Source organism: Leopardus geoffroyi, chromosome C1, assembly GCF_018350155.1.
Source record: "Leopardus geoffroyi isolate Oge1 chromosome C1, O.geoffroyi_Oge1_pat1.0, whole genome shotgun sequence".
NCBI lineage: Eukaryota > Metazoa > Chordata > Mammalia > Carnivora > Felidae > Leopardus > Leopardus geoffroyi.
Window position 1 is genome coordinate 103,683,641 of NC_059328.1, and position 25,324 is coordinate 103,708,964.

Below are 25,324 nucleotides of genomic sequence, written 5' to 3' on the forward strand. Positions count from 1 at the left end.
CTTGCTTCATGCCATATTCATTATCCTACCTCATTCCCCCCTCATTCCTCGAAAACAGCTCACTGAGACTCACCCTCCCCCCCTTCCCCCTTCCCCGCAACTCGCAGCGCCCACCCTCCATACATTCCAGCCGCCTGGCAATCAGTAACTGTAGCATCACACTTCACAGCTCTCGGAGTTTACACTACTTGTTACTACTCTCCTGGCTACTGCTCTCTAGGGTTTCTGCAAAAAAACAAAACAAAAACGAAACAAAAAACAAAACCCAAAAAACAAAAAAAAACAAATCCACTTTAAAAATATCCCGGGTACAAGTTGAACGCACAGTTAAAGTTTACTCGCACCTTGACATGTTTCATGGTTTTATTTTAACTAGTAGCTCAGGTCTGGGCTCAGTTACGCAGTGAAGAGAGACCAGCTCCTCAGGGGACCAATTTTTGTCTACCGGAGAGAAGAAAAGGCACCTATAACATTCTACAGACGAGCCGGAGCTGGGCCCACCTACCCTCTCACGTCCCCACTCCCCCAGTGTGGAGCTGACGGGACCTTGCTGTTTTGTTTGTGGAGTCATTTCTTTCACTCTTCCTGGAGCTCAGGCTACCCCCCGGGGGTGGGGGGGGGGGCGTCTCTGTGCACACGTGTGTGGCCACTGCTGTTTTTCCAAAGGGCTCACCTCTCTTCTGCCATTTTACCAGGACACAGGAGGCTCTCCTGCTCTCCCGCTCCCTCTCTCTTTCTCTCCCTGCCCCCAACTCAGCCTAGTCTTTTTCCTGTCTCTTAACTCCACCAGTGCAGCAACTAGCTGAGCTGCTTGCGTGTGAGTGAGAGAGAGAGAGAGAGAGAGAGAGAGAGAGTGTGTGTGTGTGTGTGTGTGTGTTTCTGCCTGCGCAGCTAGGCCAAGCCTGCGAGCCTGCCTGTCACTGGAGAGTTTTAGTTTGCATTCAGAAGAAAGGAGGAGGGGAGACAAGGGGGGAGGAGGAAAAGGTGGAGGGGGAGGAGTGGGGGGGGGCGCCCAGAAGGGAGGGAGAATGTCTTGTTTGTGGCTTGTCAGCAATTGCTTGAGACAAGCTTCCATGTGTGAAAGCTACTTGGCATGAATGCCTGGGCCGTACCAAGTGTCACCGCAGCAAGAGGGGGAGTCAGAAGAAAAACAGATCAGACCAGAGCAGACAATAGGCCCCTAAAGTGTTCCCCCTAAGTTGCTTTGATGTTGTCCTAGTGTCTTGATACCAGGAGGCCGGGGATTGCAGGAAAAGGGCCTTTTTTGTCTTCATTCACTTTCCCCCCTCAGTTTCTGAAATGATTCTCCAGAATTTCTCCTCATAAAAAAGGTAAGAGCCCTAACAATTCCTTCTTCTGTGGCTGGCTCGTTCGCCCGTGCCTGGAAGTGGGGGTCTCATTCCTGCGCTGCTCAGGAGGGAGCGCTGGGGTCCTGCCGCTGGAGCTCTTGCCTTTGCCCCTAGAAGTGCTGCAGGGCTGGGGATGGCCCCTCTTTCGAGGGAACCCCAGTAACACGATCTGTGCCTCTGGGTTGGTGGGGGAGAAGGGGTGGATGGAGAGGGGCGGGAGGAGGGTGTGAGGGTGGAGGTGTGAGGGGGAAAGAGAGAGAGGAGAGAGAGAGGGGAGGCTGAAAGAGAGGGAGAGAAGGGCAGAGCCCTCGTTCGGAGCAGCCCCAGCCTGGAGCCCAAGGAGGCCTTGCAGGCTGGGAGCTGTGCGTTCTCAGGCAGGGCTAGGGCTGGCCGGGGGGCGCCTGCAGAGATGGCCTCGAGCTTTGTGTGTGCGAGGGTGTGCGTGTGGACTTCCCCCACATGGCCCTGGCCCCCCTTGTGAAGGGGAGGCACCCCAGCCCTCATCACCCCGAGCCCAGTCTCGGAGGCAGAGCGGCAAGCAGACGAGAAGGGAGAGCAGGAGAACTCTGCTGCGAGACAATCCAGAAACTTTTCCAGTCTCGGGGATTTCTCTGGTGGTAGATGCTGTAAAGGAGTTGTGGGGGGGGGTGCGGGGGGTGGGGAAGGGGGCGTGCCTCAGTTTCCCCTTCTGTACAATCCAGAGAGCTGAGTGGGGATGCCGCAGGTCTGCCTGGGATTTGGCGACACGGTACAGATCCTTGTGTCTAAGAGGCATGGAGACATCTTCGAGCTGGCAATCCTGCAGGATCCCCAAGTAGAACTGTTATCATCATCATCGTCAAACCATCATTAAAGACACCCCGAGACAAAAAACCGGGGAACACAGATCAAGTGTCTGAGCATTTCTAAGGAAACAAAATGCCTTTTTCCACCTGTTGGCTTCTGTCCTTTCCTCTTGTGTCTTTTCGTTAGATTTATTGGCCGATTTGTACAGAGAATGGGGTGGGAGGGCTTAGGTTTTCCCCTTTCCTCCTCCCTTGTACATATTTTTTTTTTAAAAGAAGGTCCCTGTAAGATGCTTGAGAGAAAATGTGCCTCCTGTTAGAGTAGTTTATTCAAGACCTTGTGTTTTCTGGCTCTGGTAAGGCTTGTAGACACATCTGTAAACTCTACCTTGGAGGTTAAAGATTTTTATTGTGGCTTTTAGAGATTAAATGAGATTTATTTACAATTGCTGTTTATCAGAGAGTAAATGTCTTACTGTGTGTGTGAGGGTAAGAATGTGAAGACTGTTTACTCGCTGGTGGTTTTGTGGATAAAACCTTTTGCTTTTTAAAGTGACATCTTGAGAGATGGGAAGAGAAGGCGAAATTCAGTGCCTAATACTCATCTTAAAAAAATTTTTTTAAGAAAAAAAATGTCTGCTTATTTTCTTGAACTGTGGATTTCCTTTCTTCTCTTCTTACGCGGCAAGGCTCTCAGTTGTAGCTCTCTTTGAATTCTCTGGGGGAATTTCGCTTTCTTACCTAATTCTAGGTTTTCTGTGACTCTGCTAGTTGTCCCCCCCCCCCCCCAAGAAAAAAATCTGTGAAAGTCTGGGAGGCTGTGCCTCCTTCCATTTGAACTGCAAATGTTTATCAGACTGACTCCCTGTGATAGCTGGAGATTGAAGCAAAGGGCCGGCCCTGGTTCAGAATATTTATGTTTTTCTCTGGGAGGCCTGGAGAACCTGACTTCTGGGTGTGAGAAGGGCTGAAAGAGAGATACTAATTGGCCTGGATCAGGCAAGAAGCGCCCTCCACACACCCATATAATGTTTCACTGGAATAGAACTGAACTTCGTATTTAAAAACTTAATTCTTTTCCACTTCGTAAAGCGGAAGATCTTACCATGGTTTGGTTCCGGATATCTTCCTAAAATGTTAGAGTTTCAGAACTGCCAGGGGAGAGAAAGGGTATGTATTCCTCAGGTCTTAAATGAGAACACCAAAGGCCTGGAAGGATCAGCAGTGATCTGAGCGGTTCAATGAAGCTGCCCTGGGGTTCTGGGTGCCCCGATGGTGTCACGCTGGCCCCCTTCCCTGGCCTCCACGCTGGACCCTGTACGGCCCAGCACTCGGGTCTGCCAAGAAGATTGGCACCTTTTGGCTTCTGCTTGCTGTGCTGGACTAGAGCGGCACACCCAGCCCTGCTCACGGCACACGGAGCGGACAGGGCGACCCCGTGTGACAGCGTGACTTCGCAGGAATTCATTCATGTATTCACTTGTCTGTTCAAGTGATATTTGAGGGGCATTTCCTAGGTACCAGGCGCCTTGCTGGGCACCGAGGACACAGGGAAGGACCAGGCTCGTGGTCCCTTGCTTTTGGAGCACTTGGTCCTGGTGGCGTAATCAACATTCACCACACAGTTAAATTATAATCATAATACCGCTAATTCACACCGAACAGCATGCAGATACCGTCGTAGGGCAGAGCATAAAGGCGTAGAAGTAACTGCCCTAAATTTGTAGCTAGACTTAAGCTAGCTGTCCTTTTCTCTTGGCTGAGTTCTCCCCCCAGCCAACTTCCATTTCACTGGAGGCATCCCAACTCAGGTAGAGTCCAGTGTTTCCAGTAAGAACCCCTCCCCCTACCTGCCCACAGTGCAACAGAGATACAAATAGTATCTATTAACCCTTTACACTTGTACTATTAAATAACTTCACACTCATTGTGAGTTGGCCTCCGTGGCAGCCATTGCCCGGGTGACTCACGTTAGCTGTGGCCTCTGCACCCTGTTAACCTCTAATGGGCATTGGGAGAGACATGTGGTTCATGAAGCCCTTGTCTCATTTCACTTATTCCATAGTTTCTCCAGTTGATGCCAACTAAACACGTAGCTGTGGGAAACCCCGCCATTAGCACTGTCCCCTCACAATTCCAAAGACCATAGCGTAATGACATGGCTTTTCCCATTCCTCCTGACAAGGACGTGTATCTACAAAGGGCAAAATATTTTAAAGCCTCTTCATCTTACCATAGTCCCCTTTGGCCTGGGTTATTAAAATCTGACTGGCTTGATCCCCCAAAGTAGGAGAATCTCCCGTCCCCATTTTGGTCTTGCTTGGAGGGAACGTATGGTTGAAATATCAGTCTCTTCCGTGCAGGCAGACTTGTGCTCACGCTTGTATCCCCATTTCCTATATGGTATGTTTCTCTAGTACTCAGAGGAGTGTTGTCAATCCATCTTTTTTTTTTTTTTTTCCTAGGCTAATTTAGTACTTTAAAAGGAAGACAGACATGCCCACCCACACATAAATCATAGGTTTGGTGCCTCTACTTGGGGAACCTACACAGGTCGTGTGGTTAAGTCGTGTGATGAGTCATTTCTCTGCACCCAACGTTGTTACGCGGTGAAGTACCGGCCTACATTGTAGCGACAGCCCTATCCACAGCTTGCCATCGTCATCTGCATTTGGCACCTGTGGCCATTGCCTTCTCCTGTGAGCTGTACGACTTCATTTGCAAGTATTTGATCACTTCCGACACACTCTGCCCGCCCCCCAATGTGTTACTCACTGGGGCGCTGCCTCTGGGGGAGGCAATCTGAGTCCGCTTTGGAAGAGTAATCCAAGGAGGGGAGTGGGGAGCTAAGATGTGGATAGAAGGAGGATCTGGTTGAGGGAGAAATTTAACAGAACTGGGAAGCCAGACAACAGTCATCAGGTCGTCCTTAACTCTGGGGGAATAAAAATGAAGACTGATGACATTTAAAAAGTGCATTGTTTGCGCACTGTGTGTAAATAAAAGTGCGAGAGCTTCTAGTCCCTCTGAAGGTAAAACCGTTACTACGTGCGGGACATTCCCCAAACTCCTTGGTTACAAATGCCGATTTTGCATGTAACTTTAGTGAAGGGAATTGTGTGTGTGTGTGTGTGTGTGTGTGTGTGTTCCCCCAAAAGATACAAATATAAGGTGTAAAATGGAAATTTTCTCCATTTCTTTTAAGCCTTGACATTTTAATGCACTTTAAAATATCTGCTCAGCCCTCTCTTACAATAGCCCTATGAATTAAGTAGTATCGTTATCCTTCTGTTATAGTTGAGTAAGGTTATGTGACTCACACAAGGACTCACAAGAAAATAAGGGGCACCATGGCTAGCTGATTAAATTTCCGTTTTTCCATTAGGCCAAATACCTTCAAGAGATGAGAAGCAGAGACGTGAGGCAGTCACCATTGATATTCCAGACAAATTTACTCCTTTCTTGAAAGACAAGAGTTAGAATGTTCAGGTACCTGGGTGGCTCAGTCGGTTGGGCCTCCGACTTCGGCTCAGGTCATGATCTCGTGGTTCGTGGGTTTGAGCCCCGCGTCTGGCTCTGTGCTGACAGCTCAGAGCCTGGAGCCTGCTTCCGATTCTGTGTCTTCCTCTCTCTCTGCTCCTCCCCTGCTCATGTTCTGTCTCTCAAAAATAAATAAATGTTAAAAAATTAAAAAAAAAAGAGAGATTTAGAGTGTTGATCAAAAAAGAAGGGGCCCCAATTCTAATTTAAGCTTTACATGGTTTTTACGAGTGTATTGGACCAGTTTTTGGTTTTGGTTTTGCCATTCTACGACCCAGGACTCCCCATTCTGCTCCCCTGGACCTCTTTCAGAATGAGGGGCTGGGCTGCCTCATATCTAAGTTTCCTTCCTGTTGTTCCCTATGTCTCGAATTCTGTGAAGAGAATGTTCCATGGATCTGGTCTTTTGGTACATTTTACAAAGCCCAATTCAAGAACTGTGGTCCCCAGAGGGGAGATGTGAGTTTTGTGGGTATATGGGATTCATTCCTACACATCCAAACCACGTTGACGTTTTGAAGTGAAAAGCACAATAAGCAAAAGTAGGATTTTAATTTATGGATTTGAAGAGAATTGGCCAGTCAGCATGCAGGCGCATGTGCAAGGAGACTAAAGAACCAGTTCCAAAAGAATAGGCTGTTTTGAATGCACATCTTCCTATAATAAGTATGAATTGAAAATGGACGGGCCCCGGGTACATCTCTTAGCTTCACCATGCTTACTGCTTCCTCCCAGAAATTGTGCTGTTCCTTTTCGTACTATGCTTGCATACTGTTTCGAGGGCGCAAGGGACCAGTTTAAGCAACGGCAGTGCCGATGACACACGCTACGTGTTAAACACCGTGCTTTGGGGGATGACAGGGCTACTGACGATCTTTATGATCAGCAGCTCCTGGAGGATATTGCTGAAGACTTGCTGATATGATGTGTGAGATATATATATATATATATATATATATACACACACACATACATATGTGGAATATACCTTTAGGACGTGAGTGAAAAACTGCCTCTGAAACGTGACCAAGAGAGACAGATAGGGTGGAGACTGAATGATGTTTTTATTAATCATGTTTTGTGTGAGTAATTCCAAGCACTAGTCGCTTGAAACTGGCTAAATCTTTGAAAAGATAGAATTTAAAAATTTCACATGGTAGCTCTTAATGCAATTTTCGGAATCCGGAGTAAGAACTTGTACCATATTTTAGGACTATCATCTTACTTGTGGCAAGGGAGACTAGTTCAAGGCGCTTTGAGGATCAGTAAACCACTGACTCTCTTTGAATTGGTCTTATTTCTGTCTGCTAAAAAAAAAAGTATCTAAGATATAATTACTTTTAACTGGGGAAGGGAATTTGGAAGACCATATTTAATAATATTTTGACTTATACCTTTATTTTTGGTTGCTTAAAATTCCTAACATTGGGTATCTAGCTTAACTTCATAAAATCCTAAGAAGTAACTATGTAAGAGAAATATATTATTGACTTTATAGATGGGAAAACACGAACAGGTTTGTGAAATGATATACCAGCAAGCTTTTTAGAACATAAGACTATGCTCTATAGGGGCTCCTGGGTGGCTCAGACGGTTGAACGTCCGACTTCGGTTCAGGTCATGATCTCACGGTTCGAGCGTTTGAGCCCTGCGTCTCGAAACCTTCTTCAGATTCTGTGTCTCCCTCCCTTTCTCTCTCTGCCCCTCTCCTGCTTGTGCTCTATCTCTCAAAAATAATTAAATAAACTTAAGAAAAAAGACTATGCTCTATAGAAATATGTGAAATGTGGTTATTGTTGAATGCTAAACTTGAGGGAAAAGAAAAACATATTCTATATATCAGTGTAGCCAATCTAACTTTTGATGATCAAGATAATTATCAAAAGTATTTTTTATGTTATATGTTAACAATACTGGAATTAAAATAAAAATCTTAAAGTATTTTTATTTTGTTCGTGGAAAGGTTCGAAATGCCTCTAATCAAAAGCTTTGGAGAGCTTTAGTAATTTACGTGAAAACCATAATCGTTGGGGTGCCTGGGTGGCTACGGTTGAGCATCTGACTTTGGCTCAGGTCATGATCTCACGGTTTGTGGGTTCGAGCCCCGCGTCGGGCTCTGTGCTGACAGCTCAGAGCCTGGAGCCTGCTTCGGATTCTATGTCTCCTCCTCTCTCTGCCCCTCCCATGCTCATGCTTTGTCTCTCTCTGTCTCTCAATAATAAATAAATGTTAAGAAAAAAAAAATTTTAATAAAAAAAAAAGAAAACCATAATCATTCTTTTCCTCGAAAAATACATACACAAACTCAAAATGAACAGTAATGACAGTTGAAAGGAACCAAGCCATCATTTGCTCAGAAGAGAAACTTGGGAGCCTTGCAGTAGCTTTACCTTGTCTAGTACTAGCTACGTTGGATTTTCTGCTATCCTTGGGGGTGGCGTAGTTAACGTATGTTTGGGGAGAAAAACTTTGCTTAAGGTGTATGACTAAGGGACTTTTTGAATGTGAGTCAAGGGCACACTTGCCTTTTCTAAAGACGCCTGGATTGGTGGCTTATTGTACAGAAGTCCATGATATCCCGGGGTCTTTAAGGCAACTGTGGTCTAAAGGATGCAGAGCATTAGTGCCCAGGTCATTACCTTCGCCTGGACATCCTTCCGCCTCATCTTTTCCAAGCCAACTCCTGCCGCTCCTTCAAGACTTATCCTGGGCATTTCTTCTGGGAACCTTCTTAGATCCTATCTCTGTCCCACTGCCTCTTCGGCCGGGCGTATGCTCATGTGGCCTTTATGACACTGCGCTGGAATAGGATACTTCCTGCTCTGGGCTGTAGCCCCTTCAAGGTTTGGGACTGTCTTTAGCTTTTGTGCACCTGTTGCCTAGCACAGGGTGAAACAGCAGGTGGTCATTTGTTGCTGTCAAGTGAATAGGTAATTCACAGTGAAATGTAGCTTATTAAGAAATTTAACTAAACCGGGGCACCTGGGTGGCTCATTCGGCGACTCTTGATCTCAGCTCAGGTCTTGATCTCAGGGTTGTGAGTTCAAGCCCTGCACTGGGTTCTGTGCTGGGCGTGAAGCCTACTTAAAAAAAAAAAGAAGAAGAAATTTAGCTAAATGCAAAAAGAACAACAGGTAAAAATCTTAAATTATACAACCTTACATCCCAAGTTAAAAAAAGGAAGTTTCTTGTATTAGGATATTCACCCTTCTCCTCCTTTGCAGAGTAAACTATACCTTCATAGCAAAGTATTTTGTGAATCCCTGAATCTTTCCTCTTCTTGTGCTCAGCTTTTCTCCTGTAAAGTTTGTTAGTTGTGTTTCTCATTGGTCTAAGAGTTTACTTCTTATGTCAAAGGGTCATAGGCGATAAATGAGTGGTGCGGTCTGTATTGATATTTAGGTAGTAGCTAAACAGGAGAAGTTTCTCCTATCTCAGAAACAGGGAAAATAGATCTTTGAGGAAGTCTGGACAATCAGAGGGTCGTCAGGTGAACGAATGCCTGACTTCCAGGAATCTGCAGCTGAGACTCACCTGAAACAAGAGAACAATACAATTTAAACTTCATTTTCTAAAAGAGGTTTTAAGTGCTGAACCCTCAAGAAAAGGCCTTCTGGTTGCAAAGAACTGACTCATGGAAGTTTCCTCAAGGAAAGGGGTTTCCCTGTGGGGATGCTCAAGAAGGAACCTGAAATCAGAACTGAAGTCTTTCAGGACCTGAGGCAGCTCCAAGGGCAACCTCTTCTTTTATATCAGTCTCGTTCTCTCACTGTGTGTTTGCCTTACTAGCTCCTTTTGCTACATGCTGATTTGGTCTTCCAGCTTTATTCAGCGTAACCTCTCTCCATCTCATAGCTTTTGCTTACACCTAGTGTTGCTTCTTTGACTTGCCAAGACCTCCATGTCCAGAACTCTACCCCCTCTACCCTGCTTCTTTTGTTTCTTCTTCCTCGTGCGTTCTTTCCCTACATTTTTCATCTGTAATTTTCCCTGATAATTGCTTCATTCTCTCAGGTTTTCCTAATTCAGATACCCAAGAAAGAATCCAATAACCCAGCTAGCCTTTTCCTTGCCCTTCTTCTAAGTCCCTAACCAGCCTTGCCCGAGGGTCAGACGCAAACCTCTAGCCTAGAGTGCCGCGGTAAAGGGAGGTGGGTGAGGGTGGGGGGGGGGGTGTTAATATAAAATTGGATTGCCGTTTAGTAGGAACTATGGAAGGGCCATCTTCCCTTCTATGTAGGTGGCAACAAATGTATTTGACATATCTAATATAAGTCCATTATGGAAATTTAAAGAAATTAAGGGTAACCAGATTATTAAAAATTAAAATGTTTCATGGTTGACAGTATACAGAGATAAGAAGACTGTGGGAACAAATAGCAAATTTGTAACCAGGAAAGAAATTAGGAGAGGGAAATGTATTAGAGTTAGTTCTTAGATGAGTGACATCATTTCATACATTTATTAAAAGGCTGGAGTGTGTGAATAGTGAAAGTGAGAATATATTGTGTCAGATCCCAGAGGCTGGCTTAAAAAGCAAGCCTAATCGAGGCACCTGGGTGGCTCCGTCGGTTGAGCATCGAACTTCGGCTCAGGTCATGATCTCACGGTTCGTGGGTTCATGCCCCGTGGCGGGCTCTGTGCTAACAGGTGGGAGCCTGGAGCCTGCTTCAGATTCTGTGTCTCCCTCTCTCTCTGCTCCTCCCTTGCTCGCACTATGTCTCTCTCTCAAAAAAAAATAAAGATTAAAAAAATAAACTAAAAGCAAACATAATCCAGGGCGCCTGGGTGGCTCAGTCAGTTAAACGTCCCACTTTGGCTCAGGTCATGATCTCACAGTTCATGGGTTCAAGCCCCATGTTGGGCTCTGTCCTGACAGTTTGGAGCCTGGAGCCTGCTTCGGATTCTGTGTCTCCCTCTCACTCTCTCTGCCCCTCCCCCAGCTTGTGCTCTGTCGTTCTCTCTCTCAAAAATAAATAAACATTAAAATTAAAAAGAAAAAAGCAAGCATAATCTTGAAACTGGGGATTAGGGTGGGGATAAATAGGCTTCTTAGGGAGTTTCTGCCTATACTTTCTGCCTGTATTTTCTTTCTCTGCTTCCTATTCTGTTCTTGATCCCACTTACTTTAGCTTCTGGAACAATCTGTCATGAACTAATGATGTGACCTTGGGCTGGTTATTTATTCTCTCTGAAACTCAATTTACTCATCTGTAAAATAGGGATAATGATTATTATCTCGATAGCTTATTACAAGAATTAAGTTAGATGGCATAATATATTTAAAGGCATAATATATTACCTAGGATAGGTAATGAGCACATAGGTGCTCAGTCCATTGTAACAATGATTCTAGCACACAGGAAGGAAGGAAACATTGACTGAATGTGTTGGGTAAAATTTTGCTTCTTATATCATTTATCTCTTGTAAGAATCCTAAAGGGTTTGTATTATTATTTCTACTTTATGAACAAGGCTACAATTTTAATAATTAATTGAGTATTTGCTACATGCAAAGCACTGACCTGAACCTTTTCCTGTGTTGTCTTATTTAAATCAAGTTAGGTGCTCGTTATGTTTCATGTCGTAGTTGAGGAAATTGAGGTCTAGAGAGTTTAACTTGCCCAAAGCCGTACAACTGGTAAGCGCCACTCAGAGCTTATGTGTAAGTCTGTCTGAACTCAGGTCCATCTGACTCGAATGTTTTCCAAAGTCACTTAGTGGCTGAATGTGAATGTGATGGAATCGAGATTCTGGTCTTGTGTAGGGCAGCGTTCTTGAAGTTCACCACCAGAAGTATGCACTGACTGAATGACAGATAGTGGTAAGCACACACACACTTACGCTGCATCTGAGTCTGAATACCATGACTAGACAGACAAGGGCAAATTTTGGAAAGAGTACAAAGGAAAAAAAATTTTTTAAATTAAAATATGTCCAAATAGGCCTCCCAGACCTGATGAAACGATTTAACAAACATGTGTTGAATGTCTACTGTGTGTCAGGCAATGAAAAATGATCTTGGCCTTGTGAGAATGCAAGGCAAGTAAGACTGAATTCCTTCCTTTAAGGTGCTTTCATTCTGGTGGAAAGAGATAGATGCTCATACAGTTAATAAAGCATGCCGCGCTGGATCAAGGAACTATGGGAGTCAAGGGAGAGAACGGTTAGTTTGGTGGGTGAAGGAAACGGTGGTAGAAGGAACAGAGGAAGGCTTCATGCAGTAGACAACATCTGCGGTGGTCTTTGAGGGGACAGATACAGAAGGACAAGAAGCCTCCTATAGTTTCCTTTTTCTTGATACCAATGGTTTTACAAAGGGTGGTACAAAGTAACTACTTCAGTAATATATTGAGAGTTAGTAGTGTTTTTAAAGCTTAGGTTCGTTGAGTGTGAAGAAACAGCTACTCTTGTTAATCATAAGAATATATTTGGGGCATCGGGGGGGCTCAGTTGGTTAAATGTCCGGCTTCGGCTCAGGTCATGATCTTGCGTTCGTGAGTTTGAGCCCCGTGCTGGGCTCTGTGCTGACAACTCGGAGCCTGGAGCCTGCTTCGGAGTCTGTGTCTCCCTCTTTCTCTGCCCCTCCCCGGCTCACACTCTGTCTCTGTCTCTCTCTCTCCCAAAATAAATAAATGTTAAAAAAAGTTTTTGTTTTTGTTTTAAAGAATATATTTGTGTTTTCCTGGTCTGCACTTACATGTGTTTCTATTAAAAGGACCAGAAAATGGAATCCTGTTTTCTATGCATTCTAGTTTGAAGATCTCAAGTTGTCCAGCAATCCAACAAGAAACTACAAATCCCCCAAGTGGCCAAATGGTACACCAGTGTCCGCTTTCAGCTGTATCGTGAGACTTTAAAAGTACTAAGTTACCGGCAAGTGGGTCACCTATCCATTTAAATTTGGAATGGAGATTTTAGTCTGTGGTTGGGAGTTCTCAATTTTTCTTACATACAATACTAGGTTTTCTGAAAACAAAAACAAAAACAAACAAAACAAAAAAACAAAACGAACAAAAGAAAGCAAAATACCAGTCCCAATTTAAAACGTTCTTCCTTCGCTCCATAAGTATATTCATGATTGGTAATCTATGTGTTCTGATTGTAATTCAAAGTCATCAATTAAATGTTTGGAGAGGCCTGTAGACATCTTCTGCTCACAGACTTTGTCCCTTGTTTTTGTTTGGTTCTTTGCTCAAGTCCCTTTTTTCCCCGATCTCTGTTGATGGACATTATGCTCACCCTTCCTAGAGCCTGAGGAGTCTCTCCATCCCCAGAGTGTCCATGTTATCTGGTTCCTTTCTTGAAGTGACCGTAAGAGCTCTACACGTTCACCATCACAAATCCCTTAATAGGCGATAAACAAGAGGGCAGGTTTTAGGTGCCGTTCACCTACAGATCCCTGTAAACACCCAACACGGCCCCTGCCTTACGAGTAGCTGGCGCTCAGAGATGTTTACTGAACTGAACTGAATTGAGTTCTGGGTTTTGTCGGACTGGGTTTTTCAGAGCTATTTATTTATCTTGAGAGACACAGAGACAGTGCGAGTGGGGGAGGGGCAGAGAGGGAGAGGGAGAGGGAGAGAGAGAATCCCAAGCAGGCTCCACGCAGCCAGCGCAGAGCCCCACGCGGGGCTCGAATTCGAGAAACCATGAGATCATGACCTGAGGTGACACCGAGAGTCAGACGCTTAACCGACTGAGCCACCCAGGTGCCCCACGTCGGGCTGGCTTTGGGTCTAGTAACGTTGGTGTCTGACCTCCAGTTCCCTTTTGGAAAAGAAACGTTGCTTTAAAAAGAAAGCCTTTTAACTGATTTTAGGATGAAAGAAACCATGTAGTATAAACAGTAATTGTAATTATTATTAATACACATAATTAAAATAGCATGAACTGGTAGAAGTGCTTCCATGCTTACTCTTGCTGGCAGAGTGGGCAGGCCTGATGAACTAACTGGTCTTTTCCATCTGTAATATGTATGATTCTTTGAAATTTTATGTAGACAAGTGCGAGCTAATGTACACTGGAAGGAACAATTGAAACAGCTCATACTCACTGATGGGCTCTGAATTACTCCACTTGTAAGTGCCCAGGAAAAAGATCTCGGATTCATTGTGGATTGCTCAATGGAGACATCTGCTTGCTGTGCAGAGGCAGCCAGAAGAATGAATGAGATATAATAGGCTGTATTAACTTTGAGAATGGGATAAAGAATGATGCAGAAAATAATATAGTGCACATAATTTGGCATTGACTAGTTCTGTAATTACAATAAAACATTTTAATGACATACATTGATGTCATGACTTCACCTTAAAATCAGAATTCGGCATTGGGTCCTTTCGTCTCAAAGAAAACAAAGCAGAAATACAAAAGACCTAGAGAAAAACAACAGACCATCTCCAAGACATGCAAAGGATTTGCCTATAATGAGAGACTGAAAAGACAAGGACATTTTAATTTGGATAAAGGGGAAGGGGGGGAATGACATTGTATAAATTTATTTAAAATTAATGAAAGTTTCAGAAAATTGCTTGAGCTCGCTTCAGATTATCCTTGGTAATGGAGGTCAGAGATAGGCAGGATAATTGAAATCCTTGATAATCTCCAACCCTCATTTGAGCTATTAGTTGCAGCCTCCCGTCCTATGAAAAGTTTTAGCAAATGAACAAATAGGGACATTGCAGCCCACGGTTTGTGAACTAAACGGCCGACAAGAAAGGCAGCCAGGGTGTTGGGAACCTCACAGAGTTTGAAATCAGGTGACCAGGGTTCTGGTCCATATTCTGTGTTTATCATCTGTCCAACCTTGAGTGCTATGCTTGACTTCTAGGAGACCCAGTCCCCTCATCTGTAAGATGGAGATAATAGCAATACTTGCTTTGCACGCTTGTTGGGAGAACCAAATGGGTCCATTGAAAGTGGTGGGTGAGCCTTGATGTTTGATATTGCGGATTGGTTGTTAAGAGTATTGGCTTGCCGGTCTCCTGGCACCTGGGAACTTACATCACACCTTCCCTTCTCTTGAACTTTCTCCAGCTTATGTTTGTGGCAGGAAATTTTAGAAGAGGTGTGCCACATTTCTTTAATCTCCAGGATCATCCACAGATTGTCTTACTCCCTTGCTCCCAGTAAGCCTTAAGATAATTTTGCAATGTTTTTATTAATGCATGATTATCTAAAGGTCATCTCCTGTAATTTTCACAACAGTCTGCTGAGGTACAGACCCACAGTTGTCTTCATCTTCCAGATATAGACACGGAAGCACACACGACTTGCTTAAGGACACATAGCAATGACTGAACAGAGTCAGACCTGTGTTGTCTTACCTCTGGGTTGATTGACAAAGTCTAGAAAGCCGACTTTTGTGACTATGCTGATTCCTCTCCTGGGGTGTGACTGGCTTACTTATTTCCCTAGGAACGCCTACTCTATTCTTTGGCACCCAATTCAGGACTAACCTCCTCCATGGAGCCTGTCCTGAGCCCTCCTTTCCCCAAGAAGAAGTCGTCTTGTATGCCTCAGCCCCCCATATTGTAGCTTTAAACATACTATTATGTTAACAGTGGAAACTCTTATGCCCTATGCAATGAATAGTTGGTGATTTGGTTGAACAAGTTAGTTAAAGCAGGAATCATACAAAATGATGGAATCGTTCCTTAAGCTTTTATTTCAACTTAAAACATCCCTCAAATTTTTGATGTAAGGCCAAGGCCTCTCTTGTCTTTTGAGTTTCAGGCCTCCCATTAGAGTTCTGTGCCCTATTTCTCATATAAGCCACACCTCTGAGGCTTTTGCAATCATTTTGTCTTGGTTTCCTTTAAAGTAGAGCAAGATCTTAAAGCCATTCTGTGAAGCAATCAGATTTTTCCAGATTTTTTACAGGTGGCTCTCCCACGCATACACTGACGGCACATGTTTTTAGTAATTCACCTTTCCTGTGCCTTTCCCAAACATTCACCTGAGCTCCGGTAGAAACAAATTCTCTCTTCTTTATTCGTATTCCTTATGTTACGTACATTTACTTAAATTGTGTAATAACAGTGATGGGAGGAACTAGACTAAGTAGGTTTGGAAACAAACATGCCAACTTCTGGCGGGCAGACAACTCTACTGTGGGAATAGCAGAGGGCAGGCTCCTAGACGAGCCCACCACTGGCCGTGATCACCCCGCATCATGGGCCTATGTCTGTACCTTTACAGATGGAGTGGAGGCCACAGATGAGTCAGTGAAGTGTCAGTCACTCAAGGGAGCCCCTGCTCAGTGTGGCTTCTGCTCCATGTCTGGCCTCGAAGATGAATGCCTTGAAGGTCTAGCATTTATCTTTCTGGTTAGGATCTAGCACAGTGATGGGTATATAGTGAGCCCTCAATAAACATCAACTAACACGCCAACTAGCCGTGCCAACAGAAACAAAACATAACTTTGCCACTGTTCATTTTCTGCTGGGAGTACTAAACAGCGACCACCTGTCCAGAAGTTGGTTTAGGGAGAGAGAAGAAGATCTAGCAAGTGAATTTCAAATATTAATGGAAGATAAGATAATATGTACCATTAAACAGTTAAATGTGAGGCAGCTATAAAGGATTGGATTTTGTTTAGGGGCGCCTGGGCGGCTAAGTCGGTTAAGCGTCCAACTCTTGATCTCAGCTCAGGTCTTGATCTCAGGGTCGTGCGTTCAAGCCCCATGTTGGGCTCCACGCTGGGCGTGAAGCCTACTTAAAAAAAGAAAAAAAGGAAAGAAAGAAAGAAAGAAAGAAAGAAAGAAAGAAAGAAAGAAAGAAAGAAAGAAAGAAAGAAGAATCGGGTTTTGTGTAATATGTAATTAACCTGTGTAACTCTAACACAAAAAAATAACATTGAGACAAGCATGCTTGATAACATTTTATAAAAGACAAGATATGTCCTTACGTGAGACAAAAATCCACACTTAAAACCACAGTATCTGACTACAAAGAGCCTCTCTGGTGATTATGTTCAGGGCCAGCCAGGTCATGAAAAAATTTCCCTTACTCATATATCATTGGAGCATGGAGTTGATTATACGCTACTTGTGACAAAGTAAAGCATCTTGAATTGAGCACCAGAAGAGGAAAGGAGTCAGATGTGAAGGATATTAAACTTGACAAAGACATTCTGTGGTAGGTGATTGGTTTGGAAGACGGTGGTAGACTTCTGGTGAAGGCAAGGATATCCTCTTTCCTAAGATAAAGTAGGCAAAACATTTAGCCTTGCGCTCAATAAATGTTGAACCAAAATATACTCACTAAGCAAAGTTGGAAAATTATAGAAGGTTTACGTGACTACAGGAAATGGGATGATAAAAAATACACACACATATATATAAATATATAAAGAATATATATAAACATAAATTTATATAAAGTATATAAAGAATGTGTGTGTGTGTGTGTATGTGTGTGTAGAATAGAATGGATTCTCCTTGGGATCTAGTGCGAACTTTCTCCTTAGTTTACCATTGTGAGAATCTGTAGACCAGTACCAATTATTAATTCTTGAGGACCTCCCTGTTTCTCAAGAGGTTGTGAAGGTGTTATCTATCAAAGGAAAAAGGGAATTAGCAGGACACTGAGCTCTCGTGGTGTGCCAGTCATTATGCTAAGTGTTTAATATGTGTTATATTCCTTTGAATATAAGTTGCCATTGATTTTTGTAAGACCCATATTACTTTATGTGCCACTATGACACAAAATAACACTCTCAATTAAACTATGGCACACTACCAGTGTTCAAGTGCATCTTGAGGGGTTGGGGGAGAGGGGAAAGTGGGTGATGGGCATTGAGGAGAGCACTTGTTGGGATGAGCACTGGGTGTTGTATGAAAACCAATTTGACAAGAAATTATATTTTAAAAGAATGCATCTTGATTTGCGAGCTATTAAAAAGTGAAAAACTACCCATCTTAGAATTGAGGCGATATGGTATCTCATTTAATCCTCCCAACGACACTTGAAATAAGTATTAATATTGCCAGATGAAGAAAGTGAGGCTCAGAGGAGTCAAGTAATTGGCCTAAAGGCAAATAGCTGGCAAGCTCCAGGGCTGGAATTTGACCCCAATTAGTGTCTCCAAATCCAGTCCCCTTTTCATAGTCCTGTGCTGCTGATCGAAATCAGGGCTTGCTACAGAACTCAGAGATTTTTTTCCCAATAAAATGTGTTCTACTAAAAGTATTTACCTTAGGACCTATCTCCCAAAGACGTTTCCTTGAGGGAAAACTGTGAGCGACACTGGGGTCAATGATGGCCATGGATTTCTAAGAGTAGAAGGAAGACTTGAGTTCCTCTGGTGCATGAACCCCTGATGATAACATTCTCCCAAGGAGCCACGCAGCCTCTGAGAATCACCAGCAGGACAGTCACTTGGGCGGCCCAGTGCACCTGTTGTGAGCTCGGCTTTCATCTACTCTCTAGTCCTCGTTCTGTCTGCAGAAATATATAGAGTTGGCTTCACTGTCTTAACCCCTTGTGGCCCCTTCCCATGTTTGAAACAGCTACGAGGGTCTCTCTAAGGCTTCTTTTCTCCAAGTTGAATACTCTGAGTTCTTCATAGGACATGGTATAGAAATCTTTATCTTTGGCCACTCTCCTGAATGCACCTCAGTTTGTCTGTGTTCCTTTTACAGAAAGGTATGCAGAATTGATCATTTTGCTCCATAGGAGTAGAGAATGATCACCTCCCTTGCTTTAGGTACCATACTTCTCTTGGTACAACCTGCAAGTACATCCGATTTTTCCAGCATCTCATCAGAGAAGTGTTAAGCTCTCCTTCCCCTGCTCTGTCTCCTTCCTTACTCTCCTCTAGAGCCTCCTTTTTTTTTTTTTTTTTTTTTTTTGAACACATGCTGCTATGTGGGCAACCTGGACTTTTTGGTAATTTCTGTGTTGGACCTAAGTCGTTTATGCTTTGGTCACTTTGAAAATTCCTTTTGTTAACACTGACATTTTGAGGATTTTTGACTTTGGATTTTTTGTTTGTTTGCATTTAATGGCCATGACTCCCAATATTGTAACATCCACAAATGAAAACATTTAAAAACATCTTCTATAGCTTTAAATCATTGCTGTACAAATGGAGCAGGACAGGGCCAAAGACAGAGTCCTTTGGGAAGTCATAGTTGTTGAGTTACCAATCTACCACATTTTCCCGTTGTGCCCCCCATATGTCTCCATCTTGTCTAGAAGAATATAAGAGGCTTCACATATGCCATCCCTTGTAACCTGGGAAGATAATACTGCTCCTCTTTAACAGCTGGGCAAACTGAGCTTCACCAGGGGCCAGTGTTGGAGGAGGGGGTTGCTTGCCCAGGACTGCCCATTTGTTAGGAATAGAATTGGCATTTGCACCCAGTTTCTCCCATCCCATCCACTCTGCATGGCTGTACCCATTATGAATTACTTTGCTGCGATCCAAAGATGCAAATGTTACCCCATTTTCCTGAGCTACAGGAGAGCCCTTCTGCCCTCAAAGAGCCAAATGTTATAACAGAATCGCACTCTCTTCCTCCTTCCCCTAGAGAACCACAGGCAAGAGTGTGGATACCTCAGTCCTCTCTAGGCATAGGACTTACGCCCTCACCTTCCCATTGATGTCTCTTAGAAAGAGGTGTGAGAACAGTGTTTGAAAAAGATTTCCTGGACATTCTGGGCAATTTGAGTACGTGGGTCCTGAAGGTGAGAAACTAGTCCCAGAGAAAACAGAGGTTTTTAAGAAGCTGGAAAAAGGCTGTTTACCTAAACTCTTGGTAATAAAGTCACACACACACACACACACACACACACACACTCTAGAAACCAGACTTAGAAAGCCTTGCTCTCACTCCTCACCTTAGGACATGTTACAAGGACTTCATATTTCAGAATAAGTTACTATTGTGATGTTTAAAAAGAAAAGAAAAACAACAGAAATGATACAGGGAACTACTCCTGGGGCTCAAATCCCACAACTGGTATCCAGCTTGCTGGTGGGTGAGAAGCTGTGTTGGCGTGAATGAGATTCACAGGGGGTGGCAGCCCAGGGTGAGGTAAGACATCCTGAGCAAGTATCAACCTTCACATGTCTCAGTGATGGACTGACCTCTGGTGTATCCCTTAATCTTCCAGGAGGAGTCTGTTAACTCTTAGGAAGGAATAAAAACAGGTACCATTGCTTCGTGAGATCTTCATGATTCTCAGCTCTAATTAATAACAGATGGCTCACAGTGAAACCATGTACTAACAATATGCATAGCTTAAAAAAACAACATGGACATCTAGTTTTCCCCTTTCATGAAAAGGGTCAAGATCAATGCATGACACCCAAGATAGTCGTGAGGAAAGGTTATCTTCTTGCTTCCCCAGCAAATGTACCCATTTTCTACATAAATAGGGGCCTTTCCTCCGTGGGGACATTCATTCAGTACTTTCTTCCAAAGCAAAGTCACTTACGATAAGTGAGCTCACAACACAATTGATTGAGGTAAACCCCAACACACTAAGTCAGTCTTTCTGGAATGCTAATATACTAATACTACAGTGAAGAATGAGGGAATTAGATGAAACTTTTATCTTTTTTTTCTGAAAAGGAACTGCTTGACTCAAAATTAATTGCTAAGGGAAATGGTTCTACATTATTTCCCTAAACCTACCTTGGGGATTGAAGGACTATGGGTAGTGGGGAGCCCCAGACATGGAATCTATGTCCTAGGGCACTGTTAACACAGTGCATAATTTTCAGCAACTCCCAAGTGACTTTTTCTGACATCCATTCCATGTAAAACAATGGAAACCTATTTCCATGCTTATTTGTGTTTCCCGGGAGCCCTGAGATGCCATGGTGAAGATTAAAGGGCTAGACCCTTCTTCTTATTCCCTCTTATGATTATTCATAATTTTCTAAAATCATCTCATTGAACAATGCCGCCTAAAGATGAATTTTAGGTATATTTGTCTATTCATTTGTTCATTCATTCAACAAATATTTATTAACCACCTCCTGCATGCTATGTTCTCTGCTAGGGACTAACAAGCATAAAAAATGAATAAGCTTCAATCATCATCCTCAAGGAGCTAATCATTTAGTAGAGGAGTAAGACGTACGCGGATAGCTGTAATACAAAGAACAGTGGAATAAATGCCTTAAAAAGGTTCCGACAGAATCCTGTGGGAGGTTCGCATCTAGTCAGAAAAAACAGAGGCAGCGCGAAGATGGTATCATTCGACTCTGGGGATAGAGCAGCATAGGATCTCAACAGATGTGACCGGAGGGGGCATGCATTCAGACCCAGAACACCACAAAAGTAAAAGCAAAGGCATGTTCCAAGAAGAGCCAAGTAGATCAGTTTGGCCAAAGCATAGAAGGGAACTGGGTGAGTGTGGAGAGAGGCACAGTTTAGGATACATGCTGTAGGATCTTGAATACTGGGTTAGAGAATTACAACTTAGCTTCGTGGGCAGCGGGGAGCCACTGAAAGTTCTTGAGCAGAGAGGTGGTGTAAGCAGATCTTTAGTTTGGGAAGATTCATTTGGCTGTGGTATGTGGGGTGGGCTGCAGAAGGGTTAGATGAGAGTCCGGAAGACCAGTGGGGGAGCTACCGAAGTCTTTCTGGCGTGAAGGCTTGAGGACTAGAATTGCGGTGATGGCCGTGGAAAGGCAAAGGGGGGGTTGAGTTTCAGAAACACTGGAGGCAGACCTGGTAGGATTTGGCAACAGATTACACGGGGGTGGGGGTTGACTCACACATGACAGAAGACTGGGAAAATGACGCCGCTCTTAAGAGGAACTGAACGCGTGCACTTGCACACTTGCACTTACGTGTTTGGGCGAGGGGGTGGCAGGATTAGGGGGAACCTTTTTAAAAGGCAAATCAAATCTCATTGCTCCCCTGCTTAGTAATATCCAAATGGCCTTCCACTGCATTTAGAATAAAATCCAAACTTCTTACCACTGCCCGGCGTAAGCTCCACGTGAGCTGGCCCTGATCTGCTCCAACCTTATCTCCCAGCACTCTGTCCTGCTTCCGTTTTAGCCACATTGCCCACCTGGCAGTCCCTCAAATGTACCAAGGTCATTTCTGCCTCAGGGCCTTTGCATTTAATATACACTCTGCCCACAACGCTCTGCCCTCAGATCTTCACCTACCTGGCCCTTTCTTGCCAGTCAGGACTCAGCTTAAATGTCACCTCCTAGGAGAGGCCTTTCCTACCCAATCCATTACCATACCCTTTGCCCACAGCCACCCTTTATCACATCATCCTGTTTTTTATTCTTCACGGCATTTACCATAATCCGAAATGCTCTAATTTATTTGTTCCCTTTGTTTGTGTCTGTTCCCCTCTACCAAAAGCAAGCTCTAGGAGTGCGTCTTGTTCGTAGCCATAGTCTATAAAACCAAGCCTGGCACGTATGAGGTGTTTCATGAATAGTTGTCACGTGAATGAACGAATGAGAATCTGTTCTTCCGGGGGTATGTTGGCTTTTTATGCAGGTGTCACATTCACGTAGAGATGGACAACGAGGACTAGGGTATGTGGGGTTAGAGCTCAAGAGAGGACCATGTTTGCTATTTGTCTCACAGGAGTTGGAAAGTCAGGAAAAGTCAGCTCCTGGGCCACTTTGAGCAAAGGCATCTTTTCACTGCTTCTGCCTTAATCACTGATGCTAAACTTATAGTCTCCAACTCAACCTGTGGTGTCCAAGTGAGTGTCTGTTGCCCTCCAGAGATTGTCTACTTGGTAGACTTTAGCAAAAATGCTACCTTGTCTGAAGTAGTTTTTGAAATTCCTGTTTTAGAACTGCAGACAGTCTGCAGCATCTCAATAATATTGTGAAATATTAATAACGCTATTCACTAAGCACTTGTGCCAGGCACTGATACTAAGTATTCTTAGAAATTAGTTCACTAAGTCCACCTCAAAACCTTGTAAGGCAGGTAAAAAGATTCCCCGGTTTTGCATTGAGGAAACCGAGACCCAGAAACGTAAATCCCGTGAGCAATGTCAGATGTGAGGTTCACATGGAGTCTGGGGGACTCCCAAGCCTGCATGCTTACCTGCTGTACAGCGTCCTCTGGGATGAGGTGTGGGAGGGCAGGCAGGGGGTGGGTGTCTTCCTCGTTTTTGAACGTGAATGTGACTTTTATAAACAGCCAGGAGCTGTAGCATAGAATCCTGGTTATACCACTCAATAGGTGTGTGATCTCAGACTAGGAACTTTCCCAATAATACAATCTTGCTGAGATGCTCCTCATAGAAGTGTTCTGTCAACTCTAATCTGCAAAATGCCTGGCACATAGTGGGACTTCATTTTGTACTCCTTTCTCTCTTATAAGACACACCACTAACTCTTGGTTTTTTCAGGGTTTGATTATCTAGATGGTAGATCACCGAGTCCCTTGCTTTCTCCCCATCTTTCTTATTCTTATCATGTTTAGAAGGATTATATAATTTGTTTCCACTTCTGTTGGTGAAGTTAGGTGAGAGGAAGGATTGGAGGTTGTACTGTCTGAGAAAGGAACTGGAGAAAATGCGGTCTGAAGTGATGGCTTCAGATTTCTACTTCATTTTTGTTTGAAGCCTGTGACCTTGGGCAAACATCCGGGTCTCAATGTCCTCATCTGTAAAATGAGATCATATGACTTGTCTTCTACATCACGGGGTTATTGTGAGGATCAAATTATAGCCATAAAAGAACTTGGGAGAGCATAGAGTTATAAACAATTGTAAGATATTGTTATCATTGCCATCCTTACAAAATGAGAGTCCATCCTTCTTTTCAGAGGTCTAATACAATAATAGTGCTTGCTCTGTCTGTAAATTGCCTAAATTAAACTCGTGCCTTTCTTTATTCTTCAATTGAAACAATTCCCAAATCACTCCCTTAATCTTTTATCTTTATACTTAAAGTTCTTGCTTACAATGCAGTTGATATCTGCCCTATCCAATATGGCGGCCAATATCCACATGTAGCCAGTTACATTGAAATTAAGTAGAATTAAATAAAGTTTAAAACTCAGTTCTTCCATTACACTGGCCTCATTTCAAGAACTTAGGAGCCACATGTAGCTAATGACCACCATTTTGGACAGTGTCACTAGAGAACATTTCCAGCCTTGCAGGAAGTTCTGTTGAACAGCACCATTGTTGATTTTCCTGAGTTGCATTTTTCCATGCTTTCTCATAACTCTATAGCCACAATAAAACCAAGCTAGTTGTTCTTCAGATGAGGACATTGAAACCTAATGTATTTGCCAACGTCTATATGAAGAATATCAAGAATCGTAAGCCATCGCCTACTCCAACTTTCTAATTTTACACATGAGACAATTGAAGCCCAAAGAGGTGAGATCACTTGCTCCAGCCCATACAAGTCTTCAGTGGATTTCCACTGCTCTTCACACAGTGTAAGCGTGGACACATGAGTAATAGAATAGGCTGATATTCCTTTTGCAGGGCTGCTAATACCATCCATCTCAGAAGAAGATATGCCTGAGACAGAATTTACAAGTAGCTTGCTATTGTCATTCAGCATCCTTCTCTTGCCTGGCTAAGTGAACCCCCACTCGGTCACAGTGAAGATGTGCTGAAAGCTGGAGAGCATGCCCCTTCCATGCTGTCTCTAAGTTACAAGTGCCCTAGAAAATGGCTGCCCTGCAGACCAGAGTATTCCATGATGCAGAATTTGAATCAATTCCCCAGACCAGCTCAAATTACTGAGATTGGCTTCACTTCATCTTTGCACTTATTTAAATCATGAAATATTGATCTTTAAGCAAACTGCTAGGGAATTTAGAATGGGCATTGTTATTCCCCAGGCTTACATGCAATATGGATGTAAAATGCTAAATAGCGCTTGGTACCTAGTAGGTGCCCAATAGATGTTTAATTCCATCCCTCCAGCTCCACCCATTTCCACCCCATCATCTCACCAGCTGCCAGCCCTGTCCTAGATAACCAACACAATACTTGTAATTCCCAGTTTGCTAGAACCCCAAACAACTGTTTTTTAAGTCTTATCGCTCTCATTAACCTTCAGAGAGAGACTACAACCAGTGTATTAACAATTTGTAAACATATGGGGGGAAGGGGGCACATATTTTTTTAATTTATCATCAAGACAAAGGATCTGATTGGTTTAAAGCATTTCTAGAGGCAACAGGGAGTTGGCATTTCTACAGCCAACTTCCAATTGGAAGTAGGAAGTGTGCCAGAAAATTTGCACTGTGTGGTTGCTTTATCCCTCCGTATATGTGTGTGGACCAAGCAATATCATTAATAAGTTTAGGAAGAGAATTCTACCCTGGCCTGCTTTTCACGGTTATAGATACCTTATTTCCAAAATATTCTAATTGAGTTGACATTTCACACACATTTGGTATATGCCTAAGGGAAATTTAGGAGGGAAAAACAAAATGGAACCTGTTCATTTATTTCTGAGTCAAGTAAAAGCAAGGAGAAAATATTTCATTTTGAAAAACCAAATATCCTCAACAATTAATGATATAAAAATCAGTATTTTCCTAAAGCATCAAACTTGGCATGTAACTGAGCTTCAGTGGGGAATAATGCCTAACTCTGTTAGAGGAGAATATGGGTGGAAATAATGAGACCGTAAGAAGTGAAAGCAAGTAGTGTTCCTGCATAATGAAGCCT

General features: G+C 43.5%; 1 protein-coding gene across 3 annotated transcripts in view; it reads left to right on the forward strand.

The window, feature by feature from the left end:
- The first annotated feature begins 1,017 nt into the window (after positions 1 to 1,017).
- BCL9 (BCL9 transcription coactivator) overlaps positions 1,018 to 25,324 on the forward strand; it is an 84,218-nt gene continuing 59,911 nt past the window's right edge. For all 3 annotated transcript variants that reach the window (XM_045478887.1, XM_045478896.1, XM_045478889.1), the window contains exon 1: positions 1,018 to 1,331. The gene's annotated coding sequence lies outside the window, so the exon portion shown is untranslated. The remainder of the gene's footprint in view (positions 1,332 to 25,324) is intronic.